This window comes from Lactuca sativa, chromosome 9 (genome assembly GCF_002870075.4).
Source record: "Lactuca sativa cultivar Salinas chromosome 9, Lsat_Salinas_v11, whole genome shotgun sequence".
In the NCBI taxonomy this organism is placed as follows: Eukaryota; Viridiplantae; Streptophyta; class Magnoliopsida; order Asterales; family Asteraceae; genus Lactuca; species Lactuca sativa.
The window spans coordinates 209,641,342-209,662,055 of record NC_056631.2 but is presented as its reverse complement, the minus strand read 5'-3'; positions in this window follow the sequence as shown (position 1 = coordinate 209,662,055).

The window sequence follows — 20,714 nt, the reverse complement described above, 5'->3', positions numbered from 1 at the left end:
TCAATAGTACGAGTATTACTGATGTAATCATTTCAAGGAAAATTGACCTAACAGTAGGTCTTACATCATACCATAAGGACAAGACTGACAGTCGTAGATTCCTAATTAGAGTATCAAAAGTTAGGAATATTTTACAGACAAGTACTACTTAAAGCACATAAGTTCAAGGCTATCCCTAAATCAAAAGACAGAGATGTACTAGACATCATCTAATGGCGATGGGAATTTCTCGGGCGAGCCCTGAGGTCGGGCACTTGACGCAACACCTCCTGAAGGTGTCAGTCCTGAGTTCTCTGACGAGCTCGGAGTTCTAGGACTTCAGCACGTGAGGCAGCCAGCTGTTGCTGCAGAGTTTCGTTGGTTCTCCGGGTCCGTTCCATGTCTTCTTCAAGACGGAGGATGCGAACTGTGTTGACACCTGAATTGGCATCAATCTCCATGACCCGGTCGATGGCTGCTCGACCTTGCTCGACATTACGAGCTATTCTGCGGATGATTACCGGCAGAGCTCTGTCAGCAGAGCCACCATCGCTGATGTTGTAAAAGGTTCGGTCCCTAAAGTATGGTAAGGGCTGACCCTGCTCATCACTCCAGCGATTCAAATTGTTTGCCCACATAGGAGTAGGACCTGGAAACGCTGGTCGAGGGTTGTTGCTCGGGGCTTGACCTACAAGCGGTAGGTTGTTGACTTCAGGCTCGGAGTCGGATCCATCCGAAAAGCCTTCTGCGAGGTGATCATCCAAAGGGATTGGATGGTCATCTTCGGGCTCTTCGTCGATCCACCCGGCATTGCCTTCATTAGGAAAATACGGGTCGCCATGATGGAATCCAGCCATTTAAATCTACGCAAGAAGAGAGGTATAAGAATATAGTATATGTGTAACTAGTAGCACGAAATACTCCTATAGTATTTTAAGTTCTAAGTTCTACTGATCTTCTTGTGGTATTGTTGGTAAGTTTTTAGACTTGTTAACATATCACAACCATTCTAGGGCATATGCTAATCACTCCTAGGACCAGCATAGTTGATCAGGCTACGCCATTCCCAGGACTGACCATACATCCCCGAGCTCACTTGTGATATTCAACAATCGTAATACTTTTGTTCTTGTCATTGTGACACTGATTTTAGTATGAATGCAGACTAGTATACTTAATTAAATATTTTATTATTTAAAGTATAGACTCTTTGTCAGAGTGTTTTAGTCCCTTTTGGGTTTATAGATTAGTATATCTTTTATGGGTTGATATACTTGATTCACTATAAACAATGCTCTGATACCAATCTGTCACACCCCAAAACCAAGAACGACGGAAACGTTCTGGGGCGGAGGACGTCATGTATAGTATCACAACACAGTAAATGTAAATAAGCAAACAACATCATCCATTGCATTAAATATATAGTTTTAATACAAGTGTGTTCTGTACAGTTATAGACACCAAAAATAATGTAACACAAAATAAAATGAGATGAGTCTTGAATGCACTCCATCTTCTCAAAAGCTGGCCTCGGTACCTGTCTACTGATGACCTGAGAATACAAGTTATTTTGAAAGAGTTTATTAGCATTAAGCTGGTGAGTTCATAAGTATTTTAGTGTCAATGTTTCTTGTAAAAACGTTTGAACCTGTCTCAATGTATAAGTTTGTGAAAATGTAAGTAAATGTTTGAAAGTATTTGTAAAAGTTTGAATCTCTCAGAAAATCCTATATTTTCTATACAAGTAACCTTCTACCAAGGCTAGACTGTTTTGTAAACTTGTCTGTTGTAAAGTGTGTAATTACCCAAGTATAACTATCATTTGTTAAAAATTTAGTTTGTACATTAATGTTTGAGTGATGTTATCACTAAAATATGTAATGGGCAAATCATTGTAGTACTGTAGCTTTGTATAATAAGACTACTGCCGTACTAAATACTACTACCTTAAACCGGATATATATTAAGGTATATTGTGATTAATTGCACCATGCTATCGACTGGTAATCAACGACATAATGAATGGTCGTAATAAAGAAATGACGTTTGGCACCCGCAGACCTGTAGGTCCGGCTGTAGCTAGCAGCAAGGTGTAGGATAGTCAATCCAGTATAGATCTATACGCAAACTCACGCTCTCCCTCCAAGAGAATTCTGGCTACAACTCGGGCCATGACATTTAAGGCATGCCCGATACAGTGGATCACAATTGTTAAGTATTCATGTATATGTAATGTTTCTCGTATATCTGTATATGTATTGTTTCTCGTATATCTGTATATGTATTGTTTCTCGTATATCTGTATATGTATTGTTTCTCGTATATCTGTATATGTATTGTTTCTCGTATATCTGTATATGTATTGTTTCTAGTATATCTGTATATGTATTGTTTCTCGTATATTTGTATATGTATTGTTTCTAGTATATCTGTATATGTATTGTTTCTAGTATATATGTATATGTATTGTTTCTAGTATATCTGTATATGTATTGTTTCTAGTATATCTGTATATGTATTATTTCTAGTATATCTATATATGTATTGTTTCTCGTATATCTGTATATGTATTGTTTCTAGTATATCTGTATATGTGTTGTTTCTAGTATATCTGTATATGTATTGTTTCTAGTATATCTGTATATGTATTGTTTCTCGTATATCTGTATATGTATTGTTTCTAGTATATCTGTATATGTATTGCTTCTAGTATATCTGTATATGTATGATCCTGCGTTACCCCGATGGTAACCAGCTAATGATGTACTGATGAGTATGAATATGGAAGTACTTTTATGTCTATACATGTATATATGATATATAAGTAATATGGAAACGACCTTCGGATGGTCACCCGAAATCCCACCAGACCACATCCAAATCGAGGAAAAGGAAATAGGGCGGATGGCCTTCCTAAGCCCTTTAAACATTATTTATATATCTATACATATATGGGCATGCAATTAAATATATAAAAGCATAAATAAGTTTTCATAAAACATTTGAAGCATAAAAATGATTTCAAGAGGAGATCGACTTGATGTCGATCTATAAAACGATTTGAAGGCATAAGTTGATAAAATAATTTAAGTATAAGAAGCATTTGTTTGAATCACAGTATATAAGTAAGTTTGGATAGCAAAACAGTTTGTAAAACATTTCAAAGTAAAGTAGTTTGATAAACAGTTTGAATAGTGGTAAAAATCGTTGTTTTCCTAGTTATTAATCACATGTGATTAAATGCAATCACATGTGATTGAAGCAATAACTATAAGTATTTGACTTGTATTCCCCCCATAAAGTATTTAAAACACTTAAAATCATTTCAAAGGTTGATTCAAGGGGTATGAACTCACTTGTGGTGAGTCGTTTGAATTGCAGTGTCGGACACCGTGCTAGGTGGCAAACGGAGACTGGTTTACACGCACGAGCCTAGTTATCATATAATAAGCATATATATAACTAATTAGACATATAATAACTTAAATAAATAAGTTAAGACACTTAGAAAACATTTAAACACTTTTATGAGTGTTTAATGTTCAAATGGTTGCATCTAAGTTGCTACGGGACAAGGCAAAAGGGTTTGAAACATCAAAGGGCCTTGTATAGGAGTTCACCACCCAACAAACCCCACACCTTGGAGTTTACGGCCGTAAACTCATAGGTTTATAGCCGTGAACTCCTCAAAGGGTGGTTTTGGGTGTTTTGTGGTGCTATCTTGATCCTAGAACACTCCTAGCTTTATTGGAATAACACATGAAGTAGTTTAAGGCTCTAGAACACCCCATATGGGAGTTTACGGCCTAAAGTCATTCACCCTAGAGTTTACGGCCGTAAACTCTTGGATTTTAATTGTTTTGAGGCACTTAAACATCAAGGATGGCTTCCATGAATTTATCTAAGGCTAATGGGGACAAAAGGCACACTTTGGTGCCTTCACTTGGAGTTTACGGCCCAAGACATGTTCCTTGGCCGTAAACTCCTTTCAAGGAGTGATTATTTTGTGTTCTACTCTCCATTCTAGTCCCAAGGGTTCAAGGTAAATTGTCTTAAGGCTTAAGGTGTGATTGGAATGCATTTTACACTAGCAAAAAGGGGTTTACGGCCCAAGAGGAGTTCTTGGCCGTAAACTCCTACTAACTTGTGATTTTTATGGGTTTTTGATGTTCTAAATAAGCACAAATATTAGTGGGTAAAGTCCTTAAGCATTAGGGGGAAGTTTAGGGCACATTAAGCCCTTGAAAAGGGGTTTACGGCCCAAGGGAGTTCCTTGGCCGTAAACTCCAAGAACTTGTGTTTCTTGGTTGCTTTTTGATCCATAAAGGTCATACCCTAACTCCTAAACAAGTTGTCAAACAAGGAATCGGGACTAGGAAGCCATAATGTTCCATTTTGGAGTTTACTCCCCAAGAACGTTCTTGGGCGGTAAACTCCCGGATCTTGTAATCTAAGCATGCAATTGATGTTAATAAACACCTAACAAGTATTGAATCACATATAGAAAAGTAGACTCACAATCTGGGACGAAAACCCGAAGATCCGTCAGAGAGAATATGGCTTTTCTCTATTTGGAATTGTGAATAATGAATTAATTTAATTCAGAAAACTATTTATAGTCCTGAAATATTTTGGCAGAAAATATTTTTATTCCTGATTTTGGACTGTAACATTATGAAACTTGAAATGCCCAAGTTTTACAAAACCAGGAGTATCCACTATCCTGATATCATCTAAAACATAAACCCTAATGTGCACAAACTTGTTCGGAAAAGTTTGAAAATCACTGAAACTGAACTAGCTTCTATTGAATAGATGATGTTCGTACAATGGAAATTTCGGGTTGTCACATTAGCCATTAACTTACCTTAGATGATGAATTACTTTATGAAGATCCTTAGACTTCAAGCCAAATTTTCGAGATTTTGGATGGAAAGAGTGGATGATTCTTGAGTAATTTAAAGAGAGTTTTGTGAGGTTTGTGTGTTCATTTCTTTCTCTCAGCCGAAGGAAAAAGAGGGAGAGGGAGAGAGAAGATTGATGAGATAGTGCATGGATACTTGGGCTATTTGCATGGATAACCTCCATGTAAAAATGACGTGGCAAGGCCTAAGTCAACTCTTCCCCATGGATTGGGCTTGGGCCGAGATTTGGAGAGGAAAAGGGGATTTTTGGGCTTTATTGCCCCTAAGCCCATATTAGAGTTAGGTTGAATGATTGTTGGCCCTATAAAATATAAGTGTGATTTTTATGCTTTATTAGGCTAGATTAGGTTAATTATGGTCCATAATAGTTCATAATATTTAATTTATTTCATTTTAGGCCCAATATGGCCCAAAATGTTGAAATAATGAAAGTGGGTCCAGTTAGAGCCCATTTAAAGGTTCTAAGCCCAATATAGTCAAGTTGGAAGCTTATTGCTCCATTGGGCCCAATAAGGAAGTCCTAGTCCAAAATGGACCTAAACAAGAACTTCTAGGGTTTCCAATTGCTTGTTGACTATTTGTAGTGCTTGTATGGTGTATTTGATTGCAAATTTTGATGTCATAAAGTAAGCATCATACATGCTCTTAAGTTTTTGATTCAAAATTTTACTTATGTGTTGTAGTTACAAGGCACAAAATTTCTAGTTGTGACACAACTGCTGTTGTGAAAGTTGCCTGGAACATGTTGGCATCAAAAGGATTAGGTGGTTGAAGAGGTTTAGGTGGTGGTATCGGTGTTTCGTTGTTTGGGTTACGTCTGGGATTCCTGCATCACGGCATCTTTAACTATACGTTTAAAAGATGACGACATGGATAAGAATAAATGACTAATGAACGTGTCTCATGGACTAACTCCCCATAGTCCAACAACAGAATGAATACAATGACTAAATGAAAATGACAACATTTGGATAATAATTTCCATAAGATTAGCTATCTGTCAATAATACTGGAATTACAGATGTAACAAGTTCGGGAAAATGGCCTAGAAGTAGGCCTTACATCAACCAAGATGGAAAATTTTGACAGAATTAAGACTGGATCAAGACCTAACAGGTCTAAGATTTATAAAGGCAGGAAATTAGACCAAAGTTTTACATAAACTAGGTTATATCCAAAAGATGAGTCGACGAGATTCTATCGTCGACGAGAACTGCTTGCATGAGTTCTCGATCCCGACAGTAGACGTTCAATGTTCCTCGTACGCCTGTCAGCTCGAAGTTGCTGAGCTCGAAGTTCCCTAACTTCAGCTCGAGTTTCGGCAAGTTCCCTCTGCAGATTTGCATTGCGGACCAGAGTCCTTTCATGAGCAGACTCTAGTTGGCGAATGTGGACAGTGTTAACACCATAGTTGGCGTCAACTTCCAAAACTTGATTGATAGTCGCCTGAGCCATTATCGTGTTCCGAGAAATCCTACGTACCATGATTGGTAGGACTCTATCAGCAGAACCTCCTTCAGTGAGGTTGTAGAAACTTCGGTCTCCATTGTAGGGAATGGGTTAAACCTGTTCATGACTCCATGTATTCAAGTTAGTGGCCCACAGAGGTGTGGGTCCTTGAAATGCGGGACGGGGGTTCAAGTTTGGGTTTTGAGCAGCTGGGGGTAGGTTGTTGACTTCTGGATCCGAGTCAGAACTATCGGAAAAACCCTCAGCATGGTGATCATCCAAAGGGATTGGGTGATCATCTTCTTGTTCTGCCTCTAGCCAACCAGCATTGCCTTGGTTCGGGAAGTACGGATCGATGTGATGAAATCCAGCCATTTTAATCTACGCGAGAAAAGGGATATAATAAATAGCTAAATAGACGAACTAACTAAGATAATTACAGTAAGACCAAATACCCCTATGGTATTTCTTTATGGTTATGTTAGTAAGTTTTTAGACTTATTGCCACATCACAACCATTCTTGGGCATATGCTAATCACTCCTCGGACCAGCATAGTTGATCAGGCTATGCCATTCCCAACACTGACCATATATCCCCAAGCTAACTTGTGATATTCAACAATCGTAATACTTTTGTTCTTGTCATTGTGACACTGATTTTAGTATGAATGCAGGCACGTCTACTTTGTTAAATATTTTACTATTTAAAAGTATAAACTCTTAGACAGAGTGTTTTAATCCCATGTATTTATAGTTAGTATATCTTTTATGGGTTGATATACTATATTCACTATAAACAATGCTCTGATACCAATCTGTCACACCCCAAAACCACGAACGGCGGAAACGTTTAGGGGTGGAGGATGTCATGTACAGTATCACAACAGTGTAATATAATAAACAAGCAACAACATCATCCATTGCATTATAAGTAAAGTTTTAATACATGTGTGTTCTTTCATTGTAATAAGACACCAAAAATATACAATCAAAATAAAAGATGAGACTTGTCTGCTCCGTCTTCTCAAAAACTGACCACCATACCTGTCTACTGATGACCTGAGAATACAAGTTATTTTGAAAGAGAGTATCAGCTATAGAGCTGGTGAATTCATAAGTATTTAAGTGTCATTGCCTTGCTTACTAAAAGTTGTTTTAAAAGTCATGTAAACCTTTAAATGAAAATGTTGATTTAAGTATGAAAACCCTAGAAAATCCCTTATTTTCTATCAGTGTGAGATGTAGTCTTTTACCAAGACCCGAATGTTTTGTTATGATAATGTAGTCTTCTACCAAGACCCGAATGTTTTGTTATGATAATGTAGTCTTCTACCAAGACCCGAATGTTCTATAAGTGAAATGATAGTTTTTCCTTTCGATTGACTAGTACTAAAGTACTTAATCTAACTCATCGTTTATGTGAAAGTATCACAAAATAAAGTAAACAGGAAAAAGTATAAACATGAAAGTGTTATCCATGGGTGACTAGGATTAACACGACATCGCCGAAGCGAAAGGTATACCCTATGAACATCCGAAGATTGTCCACTCACCCTCTGTACCGGCAGCAGGGTGGAGGGGGGTTTAGTCCCATAACAACGTTAACCTAATGATCATCCGAATAGTTTCATCTCATCCTCTGTTGCAACAGGAGATGGAGGAATGGTTAGTTCCGTAACTGACTCCTAATATCATAAACAACCTTAAACATCCGTAGATGTTCATCACCCAGTGTTGCTAACAGCTAGGTTCCAGAATAGTTAGTCCCGTATAGACATCCCATTGAACAGGGATAGGTAGGAAAATTTACACAGAAGGTACGAATAAATCTTCCTAATAACTCTAGGTACAAGTATCCAGGTAAGTGAATATAGGATAATGTATCTATGTAACAGTGTTCATGTATGGTATTCATGTAAGTGTGTTCATGTATCAGGTAAGTATAGGTACTGTACTCATGTATCAGGTAATGTACTGGTGTGGACTCATGAATGAACTGACTCATGTGTGATTCTTTGTAATAAGAATAATGTTTGATATCTTCAAATTAACCCTATGATAATTTACTGAAAGCTAATTGGTTGTTCAAGTAGATTTATACACCCTCGATACACCAGGGTGTGTGAAACTGAACGAAGGATGGAAACTATAACATCAATACATATATATATATATATATATATATATATATATATATATATATATATATATATATAAGAACATATGTGTGTATAAGTGTAGTTTTGCTCAAGAAGGTAAAAATAATGGTTTTGCAAGATATCTAGGAGTTTTGAACAATAATTAAGAGTGACTTGATGTCATTTTAATACACATTTCAAAACTAATACTTTTGTTATCAAGTATTTTAAGATAGAAAACCATTTTATGCATCACATTTTGTAGTATGTGAAATCTGCTGAATGAAAACACAGTTATAAAATACATAAGAGTGATTTAAATAACATGTTGTTTTCTACTTGTATCCCCCCAATTAAAGCATTTAAAATCATTTAAACATTGATTAGGGGTATGAACTCACCTGTAGTTGGTGATTGGGATGAACTGAACGGTATAGGATTGATAGGTGTCAAGCAAGGAATTGTACACACACTACGATCCTAATGAACATATAGTCACACATATATGTACTCAATTAGACTTAAATTACTAATTGATAATGATAATACATTCTAGAACATAATAAACACTTTATATCAGTGTTTTAAGCCTTAGGGATTGCATCTTAGCAAATGTGGGACAAGGCACTTGTGTTTAGGGTTCCAAAGGACCCCATATATGAGTTTACTCCCCATATACCATCACACATGGAGTTTACGGTTGTAAACTCTTGAGTTTACGGCCGTAAACTCCCAACCATGGGTGTATTGTGTGTTTTGAAGTTCCAAATGACTCCTAGAATTATTCCAACTTGGTGGTTCAATTCTTGACAGGGTTTAAGGCATAGAAACACTCCATTTAGGAGTTTACGGCCCCTAGGCCATTTCCCTTGGAGTTTACGGTTGTAAACTCCCTTGGGGTGTTGTTTTTGTTGTTTTTAAGCCTCATCATCCTAAGGGGAGAGAATTGTAACGCCCGGGTTTCAGGGCTAAGTATTTTTAGACAATGTAATAGTCTAGGTCGACTCTTGTAACTCTTTTTGAAGTAATAAAGATGAAATATTTGAGTATTATGTGAATTATGTGTATTTATGTGCTTATTATTTAATTATAAATGTATAATTAATAAAGAATAAAAATAAGCGTCAAAATTAAAGTGTGAGATAAGACCGGTATCTATACATAAAGTTGTAGTGGTCGAAACAAGGATTCCGGGGATATAAGGAATGCCGAAATCTAAGTTATAACGAAAAAGTTATGACCCGTTGAAGTCTCACGATGGAACCGGCACGATACTGGGAAGCGTAAATAGTGAATTTACGATAGAGCGAGATTTAGCCTTAGAGATCTAAACGAAAGTCATAGAATGTGTTAAACTAAGAACATCGATAAAAAGAACGCCTAAATCTGACTTCGTATGAAGAAGTTATGATTTTTCGAAGTTTCGGATTAGCAGTGTACAACCCGAAATTTGAATATTAGATCGAGCGATTTTTAGCCGACACGACCTAAACGAGAATCGAAGATCTTGTTAAAAGTAGTGTAACGAGAAAAAAATGGGCGAAAACGGACGTCGGATGAAGAAGTTATGAGGATTTAACGGACCAATCCTGTCCCGTCCCGTTAATAATATAAAATTTAAAATCGAGTCAAAATTAGCCGACAGAGTCTAAAAGAAAGTTGTAGATTACGTTCCCACCTTCGTGTGGATATAAAGAACGTCGAAAACGGAGGTTGTACGCGAAAGTTACGAATTTTTTAAGTTGTAACTCGAATTTGCGAAATTTGATGCTAGAACGATGACGTGGCAAGAGCCCAGCCGTCGCTTGCTGATCACGGCTCGCTTCGGATGAAGGACACGTTGCCTTGCATTACGCCCAGCGTCCGAAGTCTGTACGCCCCGCGTACCCTCGCTCTGATCTGCTCCGAGTGTAAGACAGCTGGAAGCTCGCTGGCAACCTTATCCGATGGATACGCCCCGCGTAGGTCCGAGGTACGCCCAGCGTTCCGAGGCCTCGCAGGCTATAAAAAGGCAGCGAGGGCAGCCTCATTTCTCACCCATTTTCAATTCTATCTTTACAATATTTCTCTCTCTAAGTGCCCTAAGTCCCCCTAAACCCTAGCTAAACCCCCTAGCTCCCGGAGTCCCGAGAAAAAGAGCCTTTCAGTTTCGAAACGCTGTTCCAAATAAGTTCCGGTTTTCGATAAAATCCGCTGTAAGTGAGCTTCGCTTACGCAATTTTTAATATAGCTTTCAAATAATTATAGGAATGTTATTAGGTCCTTAAAAAGGTTAATTGGGCTATTATTATGAGTTATATTGAGTGTTATTAACACTTATATGATAATAATAATAGTCAGACTAATTAATTTGTTGTAGTTATCATTAGACTAAACCCTAGTGGTATTGATACTAGGTTTTATCGAAGGAAAATCGTTTTGAAAGTATCGAAGCGCTGTCCGAGTGCTAAGTCACCACCTTTCAGGTGAGTGCATAGTTACTTTCAGCTTACACATAGATATGAAGTATTTTATATAAATTACGTGTTATGTGTGCATATTATCTGAATACTTGCTATCTATGCTGGATGAACGTTTTTATACATGTTTTCAATGATTTAAACTGTATATGTAGTTTATATCTACGAAAATTTTGGGGTAAAACATGGATAGATGTAATAGGTGATGTGTGATAAAATGATGAGAGGCCTCGATGTTGATGTTGTTGATTCTGTCATCTGGCGGAGTATGGATGATGACCACAGACTCTTCTAGACAGTCCAGTGGAACACTAGCAAGCTTGCAACCTATAGGTGTTTGTGAACGATGTGTTCACTGGTGTACTCCATCCCCCACATGGTTGCCTTTAGGACATTTATTGCTGAGGAATCCCCTTAACAGTAGTGTCCATCCCGATGATGATCCTTAGGCTAGGTCCCTTATGATAGGTGTTTAGGGACGTATAGTGAGGATAACAGGAACATGTAATTAAGTTATTGTTGATTGATGAAATTAATAAACTTATTTATTGTGGGTTGAAAACCCTATGTGCTCACCAGGCTCCCAAGCCTGACCCACTCAGTTTTGTGTATTACAGGTAGTGGCGCTTGAGCATAGATGTGATGTTTTGGACGAGGGATTATGGATATAGGCCTGTAGATATGAAATAATGTAGTAAGGCTTATACTGTATTGTTTATACTTATGTACTGTATCGAACATAACATCCCGAGTCTTTTAAGGAAATACATTTCTAAGGAAATGCTTTTGATAAATCTTTATCATAATATTGTTTTGGGACAAATTCCACAATTCTTTTATTAAAAGATTACTCTGATTTTGAAATAAAGTATAAACAGAACCGGTCTTTTATGGCCGTGCTTTTGGGGATGTCACATCCAGAAATCACCACGCGACCCTACTCGACGAGTCTAGGCATCAACTCGTCGAGTCTCTCTCTCTCTCTCTCTTAGACTCCAAAAATAAATGATAAAAATAATACCTGAAATCCCGGATGTTACAAAGGTCCATTTTAGGCTTCATAGTGGATATATTTCATGAATAGGACATGAAGGCTATTAAATTTTGCAACTTTAATCCTCTAGAGGTCTTATAGAGGCCATATCTACACCCTCAACCTCTGGAAAACTCTTTTCTTTTGACATCCAAGCCAATGTCCCAAAACCAAGCCATAAACTACAAAAGATGAGATCTATTAAACTACATGTCAAGGTTATGGCTTTATACCTCTAAGATGTAGCCTTTGATGTAGATTTTCTAGATCTAAGATCTCTCTTCCAAGCTAGATACTTCTCTCTTCAAAACCTCCTTCAAAGATCTCAACAATCACTCAAACACTCACAAAACTCAATGAACAAGGAGGAAGGCGATTCTAGGGCTTTTTTCTGGGCAAGGAGGCTGGTAAGGAACCCATCCCTATATGTTTAGTCCTTTTAATAGGGTACAATGCTCGCAAATTAGGGTTTTCATTTCCAACGTAAACTTGTCTAGTTGGGGCTCCCTAACTCGTCGAGTAGATCCTCAGACCACACGGCTGGAAGGCCTCCTACTCGACAAGTTAGAGCGTCCCAACTCGTCGAGTTCCTTTCAATAGTTAAAAAGACATTAGAATTAAATCATACTAGGACCAAGCGTTAAAAATCTCCTCCACTTGAACTAGACTTCTTCCTCGAAGTCTGCTATTGCAAAATGGTCCGGATAATGCTTCCTCATCTCATCCTCTGGCTCTTAGGTCCATTCAGAGCCTCTTTGGTAATGCCATTGAACCTTAACTAGCCTCACTTCCTTGTTCCATATGGCTTGTATTTTCCTGTCTAAAGTCACTATTGGTTTCTCCATGTACTTCAAGCTCTCATTAACCTGAATATCATCTAAGGAAATGACTGCGGCCTCATTAGCGACACACTTCCAAAGCTGAGACACGTGGAAGGTGTTGTGGATTTGACTAAGCTCAACCGGTAGGTCCAATCGACAGGCTACCTTACCTACCCAGGCAAAAATCCTGAACGGGCCAATAAACCTGGGCCCTAGCTTGTCGGGCTTCCGAAACCTAATGACGCCCTTCCATGGCTACTCTTTCAGCAAAACAAAGTCTCCCACCTGAAACTCGAGATCAGAATGACGCCGATCATAATAACTTTTCTAATGGCTCTATGCGATCTGCAACCTATCACTTACTTGCTGAATTAATTTGGTGGTCTTGAGCACCACCACGGTGCTTCCCATGACTCGGTGTGTAACACCGTAAAAATTAAAACAATTTTTTGCATTTTCAAACACATTTCCACAAACTCATTCATTCATAAAATGTCATAGTATCATGTCTTTTATTTCACAAAATGTCTCCCAAGAACAAATACATAAAATTCCATGTATGTGTACGAATCAAGCCGGCGCCTTTCCGCAGTCATCACTGGTACCTGAAACACATAACACGTAACACTATAAGCATAAGCTTAGTGAGTTCCTCAAAATACCACTCTAACACATAATAGCCACTCGAGGCTGTAACTCTGTCGACCCTCTGGTCAATGTGTCTCAGTGGGGCCCTCCAGCCCTAACTCTCTGTGGGCCCTCTGGCCCTAACTCTAGGGAACCGAAAGTCCCAACTCTGTAACTCTGAATCATGCATATCACATATCACAATAAATCACAACACATAAATAACATGCAAATACACTGGCATATAACTCTATAGTACTCTGTCACATAACTGTGTTACCACACTAGGTAAAGTATAGTGAGAAAAGTCACCTCGGGTATCTCGGTAAATCTCTGACTCGGTAAACATTGGCCTAGCCTCCGCTTAATCATATGAAATAAATACTCTATTTAATATAACCCTCAAAGGCTAGACTATGCTCTCTTATGACATTCTCAGAAGGGTAAAAGACCATTTTACCCCTCCCATAACTCAAAAGGCCTCACAATAGACCGTACCCTAAAAGTCAACCAAAAGTCAACTTACCGGGTTACGCTGCTGTAACACCCCGAGACTCAGGTGCATATCTTTCATCCTTCTTCTTTATTGAATTGTCATATTTAGTCCTTGAGTGGAGAATATGTAGCAAGTGAGTACGCTGGGCATACCAGAGGGGTACAAGTCAACCAAAAGTCAACTTACCGGGTTACGCTGCTGTAACACCCCGAGACTCAGGTGCATATCTTTCATTCTTGTTCTTTATTGAATTGTCATAGTTAGTCCTTGAGTGGAGAATATGTAACAAGTGAGTATGATGGGCATACCAGAGGGGTACGCTGCGTGTACTCACACGCTTAAATTGGATGCGGAGTCGCCAAGGTACGCTGGGCGTAGCTAGAGTTACGCCGAGCGTACCCAGCCTAGGTGCAAAAACCCTAATCCACCTTGTGCACTATTTAAAGGGTATTATGGCTCATTCCTTAGCCTCCATATCAGTGAGTGAAACCCTAAAAGAGAGCCCCATTGTTCTTAGAGTGAGAGAGTGTTGATTTGAGCTTGTTGGTGCTTTAGTGGCTTGGAGAAGAAGGAGGAAAGGAGATCTTGGAGGCTAAAGCTTGAGGTGCCATTTTGGATCTGGGATCTAAAGAGGAAAGAGCTACTCTTGGAGGTATAAAGTTCAAAACGTTCGTCTTCTTTTGGTTGTTGTTGTATGTGTCCTTTTTAGGGCTAAAAAAAACCCCAAAGATGGAGACTTTATGAGTGTAAAGTGCTCCATGGTCCGAGATCTGTCCCATTTCAGTGTTATTAGTGGTGTAGAGCCATAAAGTTCCTATCTTGGATGTTACCTTGGAGTCATGCATGTGTTTTAAGCCTTCTAGAGTTGAAGGTTGGATCATTTTGGGAGTTAGTGACTTCCTCAGCCATGCAAAGGCTTAAAGTCATCAACTTTATGGATTAAGGGGCTTAGAAGGGGTCAAATCTAAAATATGGATGTAGGTCTTAACTGTGTAAGACCTCAAGAGCAAAAGGGTTGAAGCAGGGGAGTACGCCGGGCGTAATCCCTAGTACGCGCCGCGTACTGGGTGGCGCTCCCCGATTCTGTGATGCAGCCGGGTACGCCCAACATACACATCTGGTACGCGCAGCGTAACCCGGAGAGTTAACTTTTGGTTGAATTTTAGGGTATGGTCTATTGTGGGGCCTTTTAGCTATGAGAGGGGTAAAATGGTCTTTCACCCTTCTGAGAGTGTCATAAGAGATCATAGTCTAGCCTTGAGAGTAATATTAAATAGAGTGTTATTTTCATAGTATTAGGTGGAGGCTAGGCCAGCGTTTACCGAGTCAGAGATTTACCGAGATACCCGAGGTGAGTCTTCTCACTATACTTTACCTAGTGTTGTAATAGAGTTCAGAGATAGAGTATTATAGAGTTATATGCTAGTGTGATTGCATGTTATTATGTGTTGTGATTTGTTGTGATATGTGATATGCATGATTCAGAGTTACAGAGTTGGGACTTTCGGGTCCCTAGAGTTAGGGCCAGAGGGCCCACACAGAGTTAGGGATGGAGGGCCCCACTGAGACACATTGACTAGAGGGTCAACAGAGTTACAGCCTCGAGTGGCTATTATGTGATTAGTGTGGTATTTTGGGGAACTCACTAAGCTTATGCTTACAGTGTTCAGTGTTATGTGTTTCAGGTACCAGTGATGACCGCGGGAAGGCGCCGACTTGATTCGTACACACATATGGGATTGGATGTATTTTGATCTTGGGAGACATTTGTGAATTAAAAACATGATGTTATGACATTTTATGAATGAATGGGGTTTTATTTAAAAATGTGTTTTCAAAAGTGAAAAATTGTTTTAATTTTTACGGTGTTACAAGTTGGTATCAGAGCCTAGGTTTGAGGGATTCGGGTGCACCTTCGGGCGTATCTGAACTCAAACTGAGGATTTGAGAAAATTTTGACAATAAAACAAGTTTTCAAAAGAACTTGCGAGACAAACAGAGCAGAGTCGTGTGTACGAACAGCCAGCACCCGAACGGTGATTCTCCAAGATACCATTATTATAAGTGTTATGAGATATGATGTGATATGTTATCTAATGAGCTATGACATGCATGCTAGAGTAGATTAGGTATTCTTATTAGGACTAGAGTGGCCTGATATGTGATGCCTGAGTCTAGGAGTGTTTTGCTGCTATGAATATTTTAGAGTGGTTAGGTAGCAGCGAGAAGATTGTGAGAGATCTGTTTGCGAGTATCATATGATTAGAGAGAGTAGAGTGCTTGGGACTTGGGACTCTGGGAGGAGGACTTGGGGTGGATGCTGATGTGGTGTGGACAGTTGTATTGGGCCCGTAATACTGAAGACACCGGGTCAGTGCACAGTTCAAGTAAGAATCCTTGGAGTACAAAGGAACAAGTAGGATGGAGTACTCAAGTGTGAGTATACTCGAGCGAGTCCATGATATTATTCTTGTATTGTATTTCAGAGAGAGAGATCGTGGTTGGGACTCGCCACACGCCAGGGACCAGTGATATGAGGGATGGGGAGATCCGTAGGATCTTCCAGGAGGAGGTGGCTGCAGCCATCAGGGCAGAAATACCAAAGATGTTTGGGTCTATCAAGACCACATTGACAGAGACATTTGATGAGAAGTACGCTGCTTTTTATGAGGCTGCTGTTGCTGCAGCCACTGTAGCTATAGCTGCGACGAGGCCACAGGGTGGTGATGCGTTGCTGTTCTAAGAGTTCAGCAACACAAAACCACCGGAGTTTTATGGGACCCAAGACTCGATTGCGGCGATGAGATGGATTTCAGACATTGAGGGGTATTCCTTTACTTGCTCATCTCCTGTGCATTTGAGATTCCGGTTCGCGCTGAACCAGCTTCGCTTAGGAGCAAAGGACTGGTGGAAATTTGTGACGGTGCATTATACGCCTGCTGAGCTTGCAGCAGTGACCTGGGAAAGGTTCAATGCTATGTTCCGAGATGAGTACGTTCCCCAGGTGGAGAGGGAGCGTTTGGCTCAGGAGTTTCTGACCCTCAAGAAGGGTACTGAGTCTGTTACGGTGAATACGAGGATGTTTCATGAGCGGGCGATGTTCTGCCCAGAGCACGTGTCCTCCGAGCAGGCACGCATGAGTCGATATTTGAGCATTATGACGAGGGACATATGTGAGTTCGTGGCGAAATCGACGTATCGGACGTTTGCCGAGCTTTAGGCAAATGCCCGAAAGAGGGAGATAGAGCTGGAGACTCACGCTAGGGAGGAGGCTGAGTCTCAGGGGAGGGATCGGCGACCGGCGCAGTCTCAACTGGTAGCTAAGCGGGCCAAGCCCGCCGATTCGTGATCAGGGAGCCAGAGGGGCCGCACTTGTGGCAAGTGCGGCAAGAGCCACAACGGTGTGTGCAGAGCAGGGTCTTGCTACAAATGTGGTAAGGAGGGGCATATGGCCAAGGACTGCCCCAAGGGGTTTGCAGTATGTTTTCACTACAACCAGACCGGACACCGGAAGGCAGAGTGTCCGCAGTTGCGGGGATCAGCACAAGGAGCACCTCAGGGATCTACCCCTGCCGCCATCAGAGCTACTGAGAGTCGGCCAGTGAAGGCCGAGGCGCCGAGGGCACGAAGGAGAGCCTTTCAGTTGACCGCGGAGGAGGTCCGCGCAGCACCCGATGTCGTGGCTTGTATGTATTCTTTCGTGTATTTATTTTGATGTTGAGGTATTATGCTTATATTATGTAATGCGTAGGTACTTTTCTTGTGAATTTTGTACCTGCCTTGGTGTTATTTGACTAAGGTGCGAGTCGGTCTTTTGTATCTTTGGCTTTTAGTCAGCATATCAGTGTTAGTCATGAGGCGTTGAGTCAGCCTCTGAGAGTTTCCATAGCTGACGAGAGGGTGATATATGCCACGGAGGTGATCCGTGGGTGCGTATTCGAGAATTTCAGCGTTGAGTTCCCAATTGATTTGGTTCCTATTGCGATGGGTGATGTTTGTGTCATTGTGGGCATGGACTGGTTGAGCAGATTCAGCGCGGTTATCGACTATGAGTGACAGCTGGTGACCATATGAGACCCTAGTGGGGGAGTTCTTACGGTGTATGGCGAGGGTACACGTTCTGGGTCAGCGTTTTGTTCGGCCGCTAGAGTGAGGGATTGTCTACAACAGGGCTGTAAGGGCTTTGTGGCGTATGTGATGGATACGTGGGTTGATTCAGAGAGGCCGAGGTCAGTTGAGGAGGTTCCGATAGTGCGTGAGTTCCCGGACGTATTTCCAGAGGAGTTGCCGGGTGTGCCTCCCGTGAGGCAAATGGAGTTCAGTATCGATTTGGTTCCGGGGGCGTTGCCTATTGCCAAGGTGCCCTATCGCCTTGCACCTCCAGAGATGCAAGAGTTATCCTCACAGCTTCAGGAGCTGTTGGGAAAGGGATTTATTCGGCCGAGCAGCTCGCCGTGGGGAGCGCCTATCCTTTTTGTCAAGAAGAAGGATGGTTCACACCGGATGTACATTGATTACCGGGAGTTGAACAAGCTGACGGTCAAGAACCGTTACCCGTTGCCAAGGATCGATGATTTGTTCGAACAGTTGCAGGGAGCATCTTGGTTCTCCAAGATTGATTTGAGGTCGGGGTATCATCAGGTAAGGGTGCGAGATGAGGATATCCAGAAGACAGCGTTCAGGACTCGTTTTGGGCATTATGAGTTTGTGGTGATGCCTTTCGGACTCACTAATGCCCCGGCAGTGTTCATGGATCTCATGAACAGAGTGTCCAGGTTGATGTTGGATCAGTCGGTGATTGTGTTCATCAATGATATTTTGGTGTATTCGAGATCCATAGAAACACATGAGGAGCATTTGAGGGAGATCCTCGGAGTTCTGAGATCGGAGAGGCTTTACGCCAAATTCTCCAAGTGTGATTTTTGGTTACGAGAGGTCTAGTTCCTAGGGAACCTCATTAACCAGAAGGGGATTTTGGTCGACCCCGCCAAAGTGGTGGCAGTGATGAGTTGGGAGGTGCCGAGGACACCGTCCGAGATCAGGAACTTCTTGGGGTTGGCAGGCTATTATCGGAGATTTATCAGGGATTTCTCCAAGATCGCCGTGCCACTCACCAGCTTAACCCGGAAGGGTGTCGCTTTTTCATGGGGACCAGAGCAGCAGACCTCCTTTGAGACGCTTTGCCAGAGGCTATGTGAAGCCCCAGTGTTAGCCCTTCCAGAGGGGATGGAGGACTTTGTGGTGTATTTTGATGCGTTGATCTTGGGATTGGGAGCAATGCTGATGAAGAGAGGGCATGTGATAGCATACGCATCGAGACAGCTAAAGCCTCATGAATCGAGGTATCCCACCCACGATCTTGAGTTGGGGGCGGTGGTGTTCGCCCTCAAGATTTGGCGTCACTATCTGTACGGGGTTCGATGTACGATATACATGGACCACAAGAGCCTGAAGTATTTGATGGATCAGCCCAACCTAAACATGTGATAGAGGAGATGGTTGGACGTGGTCAAGGATTATGATTGTGAGATACTGTACCACCTGGGCAAGGCTAATGTTGTAGCCGATGCACTGAGCCGCATGGCGGAGAGCACCCCGTTGCGAGATGTATGTTTGAGATTGACTGTTATAGCTCCAGTGTTGGACGCCATTCGTGGGGCACAGGCTGAGGCTGTGCCGCCTGAGATGCATAAGAAAGAGCGAGTTATTGGGTTGGTATCGGAGTTCGTAACCGATGGTTGGGGGCTTATGACATTTCAGGGGCGTATATGGGTACCGTTTGTGGGAGGGACGCATACCATTTTGATGGAAGAGGCTCATCAGTCAAAATTCTCGATCCATCCTGGGGTCACTAAGATGTATTTAGACCTGAGGAGAGAGTATTGGTGGCCCTGTATGAAGAGGGATGTCGTGTGGTTTGTTGAGAGGTGCTTAACCTGCCGTATGCTTAAGGCCGAGCACCAGAGACCGCATGGTAAGTTGCAGCCGTTGGAGGTTCCCGAATGGAAGTGGAACAGATTACCGTGGATTTTATCACCAAATTGCAAAGGACTGCTAGGGGAGTCGATGTAATTTGGGTGGTTGTGGATAGGTTGACAAAGAGCGCCCACTTTCTTGCTATCAGTGAGAGCTCTTCCGCAGAGAAGTTAGCAGAGATGTACGTGAGGGATGTGGTATCCGCAGAGAAGTGCCGATCTCAATTGTCTTAGACCGAGATGTGCGTTTCACTTCCAGATTTTGGAAGAAGTTACACTAGGAGTTGGGTACTGGGCTGCTTTTTAGTACCACATATCACCCCCAGACTGACGGACAGAGTGAGCGGACGATTCAGACGCTCGAGGACATGCTCCGGGCATGTGTGTTGGATTTCGGGGGGAGTTGGGACACGTATTTGCCCTTCGCAGAGTTTTCCTACAACAACAGCCATCATTCGAGCATTGGTATGCCACCCTTTGAGCTGTTGTATAAGGAGGTGTCGGACCCCCATTTGCTGGGGAGAAGTCGGGCAGCGTGTTATGGGCAGTACGGAGATTGTGCTGCAGACGACTGAGAAGATACAACAGGTCAGGCAGAGGTTATTGACCGCTCAGAGTCGTCAGAAGAGTTATGCGGATAGGCACCGGTCCGAGCACGAGTTCCAGGTCGGCGACTTTGTTCTCCTGAAGGTCTCTCCTTGGAAAGGAGTGATCCAATTCAGGAAGAGGGGCAAGTTGGGGCCCCGTTATATTGGTCCTTTTCGGGTGGTTGCAAGGGTAGGCAGGGTAGCCTACCGGTTGGAGCTAC